The following is a 3,475-nucleotide window of genomic DNA, read 5'->3' as shown; positions in this document are numbered from 1 at the left end:
TTTAATTTCAGCAATTCAGTTTTTACCCTTTGTCATTAATTCAATCCAATCATGTCAAACTTGTTCTTTGCCTTTAATTTTGCAATTGTTGTAGTTTTAGTCATGAGTAGCTAATTGTCTTGATTGGGAACGAGGTGAGCCATGGCATAAATTAGGGTCGATTTATTAGTGTGATATTCTTCCGTATCGATCTTGTTGTCTTTTGATAAACCTTTTTACTAGATTGAAAGATTAGTAATTTAAATTATCATTAGATTGGAATTTCCTTTGAGCGAAAGCTTTGAGAAATTCTTGGGAACTAGAAGACCGTAAGGTTAATTTGAGCATAGATCGAAAGGCTTGCTCATATTCCCTGAGACCGTATTATAAGACCTCTGCTACCTTACTGACCTGACCTTAGCCATGGTGAACCGAAATTCCCGATCTTCCTTTTATCTTGTTGAGAATTTCATATTTAGCAATTAGTCATTAAAATCAACCAATTTTAAAACCCCCATTTAATTGTTACTTTTATAGACTGAAAATAGCAAACAAAATTGATCTTGTCTCTCTGTGGTTCGACCCTTACTATCACTAGCTATAGTTTTAGTTTGGAATTATAAATTTAATTGTGATACAAAACGACGGTATCAAATTTTGGCGCCGTTGCCGGAGAGACGGTGTAATTCTGTTTGCTTTATTTTTAGTTTATTTTTCTTGTCTCAAGGAACTTTGGTTCCTTGAGGCCGTTGCTTACCTTTGCTTCTAGTTTTGCTTTTGCACTGTTAGAAGACAGGTTTTTGAGAGGAAGACTTGAGTACTCTCAGTTTTGTGAATATGGCTACAATATATGATAATCTTCAGCCAAAGGAGCACCACCTTCCAAAGGGGCACGTGTTACCTAACCCTACTACCGGTAACTTCGAATTTCTTTCCTCTTATATCAATTTAGTGGCTTGAAATCAGTTTGCTAGTCTACCAGATGAGGACCCCTTGAAGCATATGGAAATTTTCATAGACTACTGCTGTTCCATACCTATACCGGCTGGGGTGACACAGGATGAAGTAAAGGGGGTGATGTTCTTATACTCCTTGAAGGATTTGGCGCGATATTGGTACCGCTACCTTGATAGGGTTGCAGCTGCAGTCACAGATTGGACATCTCTAGCATTAGCCTTCTACAAGAAGTACTTCCCACTTTCAAAGACTGATGCCTTGAGAAGTAAAATTACAAATTTCCAGCAAGGAGGTGATGAGGGCTTTTGTGAAGCATGGGGACGTTTCAAAAGTTTGGTCCGAGCTGTCCCTCACCATGGTTTCCAGCAGTGGTATCTTTGCAACTTATTCTATAATGCTTTATATGATGATTACAAGGTCATCCTGGATGCAGCTGCGAATGGTAGGTTCCAAAACAATACCGGTCAGAATAAAGGTTGGAATACTATTGAGGAGATGGCAGTCCATAGAGCTGAGTTTGGGAGTTCACGTGGAAAATCACGAAAGCAAAGTGATGAAATGAGTGTCGTTGTGACACTCATTACTTCTATTACTGCCCGTCTCGAGAAGCTCGAGGCCTCTGAAGCTTCCAAGGAAAGAATTGAAATTCCTGTCCATAATTCAGATGAGACCGCGGAGTTGAGAGAAATGGTCCAAACTCTTTTGGTTCAAGTGGCGAATATAGAAGCAGCCGAGATTGAGTCCTCAAAGAATTTGGTGAAGCAGTTGGAGAATATAGAGGCTAAGCAAGTCGCCAATTCTCCGAGCAAATGTGAAGGGCCAATTGAAACGATTAATGCCATTAATCTCAGAAGTAGCCTCTCTTATGAAGGTCTCGACAAGCCAAGAGGAGACTCGGGAAATGATGAAGAAGCTAGTTTAATTTCTGGTGAAAAAACGAGCTTATTTGCCAGTACCACCAGTCGATCGACCAACAACAGCAGTCGATCGACTGGGATGTCAGATGGAAAAGTTTCTGATCAGAAACTATTCACGCCCAGCATAAGCAGTCGATCGACTGACACCAATGGTCGATCGACTGAGACTCCTGACGAAGAAGTTTCATCCAGAACTGTTCACACCTGCCAGATTGGTCGATCGACCACTCCTATCAGTCGATCGACCGGATCTCCAGTGCAGGACGCAAATCCGTCAACTAGTTTGCATGATTCTACACTCATTGATGATTTGAAGGAAGTTTTAAACTTACGGAACCCGAAGGTTGCTGATCCTACGGCCAGTGTTGCAGTCCCGTATCCGGAGCGTTTAAAGAATACTAAGCTGGAGCGCAAGTTTGGTAAGTTTTTGGAGATGGTCCAGAATCTCGAGGTAACGATTCCTTTCACTGATCTAATTACCCAGGTACCCTCTTACGCTAAATTTATGAAAGATAATTTAAATTGTAAGAGAAATTTTCGTGATGATGGTAATGTTGCTTTTCTGGAAGAATGCAATGCTCTTTCGCAAATTAATATACCACCCAAATTAAAGGACCCGGGTAGTTTTTCAATTCCTTGCACTATAGGTAACCACGAAATTGGAAAGGCCCTTTGTGATTTAGGGGCCAGTGTCAGTGTTATGCCGTATTCTGTTTGCGAAAGGTTAAATATTGGTAGACTCAAGGTGACCGATATTACCGTTCAAATGGCAAATAGATCGACTCAGAGACCTATAAGAGTTCTAGAGGATGTACCCGTTCGAGTGGGTAAGTTTTTTATTCCTGTCGATTTTGTTGTTTTGGACATTGCTGAGGACAGTCAGATACCTATTATTTTAGGTAGACCATTTTTACATACAGCTGGGGCTGTAATAGATGTCAAACGCGGAACAATAACCTTAGAGGTAGGGGATGACACCATTGAATTCAGTCTTGCTCACAAGGCGACTGAACCTGCTGATGATGATGCATGTTATTCCATTGATATTGTTGACAGGGCTGTTAATTGTAATTGGAGGGAATCCTTAGACAAGGATTCCTTAGCTAATCTAACTAGTTCAGATGAGTGTGCAGGAAATACAGCGGAGAATGCTAAGGAGCCAGGTTCTTTGGTAGCCTCAATTGAAAGCTACGAGCTCACAGAGGAAGAAGATGAGATGCTCTTGAGCCTGGCCAACGAGAATTTGGTAAACACCTGCTATTCCATTGAAGCTGATTCCGTCTGCGCTGTAGAGGTAAAGGTGCCTGAGCGTAAGCCACTTCCTCCTAATCTTAAGTATGTTTTTCTAGATGATACAGAGCAGTACCCAGCTATTGTTAGTGCTAAGCTTAATGATGACCAGCTGTCTGCTTTGATGTGTGTGCTTAAGAAAAACAGGAAGGCTCCAGGTTACTCTTTGGATGATATAAAGGGCATCAGCCCTGATATTTGTATGCACAGGATAGAGCTGGAGGAAGGCCACAAGCCTTACAGACAGGGTCAATGCAAGTTGAACCCGAAGATGCAGGAAGTTGTTATGGCTGAGGTGATGAAACTACTCGATGCAGGTATTATTTATACAG

At 41.4% G+C, this 3,475-nt stretch overlaps 1 non-coding gene across 1 annotated transcript; it reads right to left on the bottom strand.

The window, feature by feature from the left end:
- Positions 1-1,189: 1,189 nt before the first annotated feature.
- On the bottom strand, positions 1,190-1,298 carry LOC141640635 (small nucleolar RNA R71). Its single transcript, XR_012543095.1, has one exon. It is a non-coding gene; the product is annotated as a small nucleolar RNA R71 (small nucleolar RNA).
- Between the last annotated feature and the right edge of the window lie 2,177 nt (positions 1,299-3,475).

This window comes from Silene latifolia, unplaced genomic scaffold (assembly GCF_048544455.1).
Source record: "Silene latifolia isolate original U9 population unplaced genomic scaffold, ASM4854445v1 scaffold_95, whole genome shotgun sequence".
Taxonomy (NCBI): Eukaryota; Viridiplantae; Streptophyta; class Magnoliopsida; order Caryophyllales; family Caryophyllaceae; genus Silene; species Silene latifolia.
The sequence above is the reverse complement of the archived record's forward strand: the minus strand, read 5'-3'. Positions and strand labels throughout refer to the sequence as shown.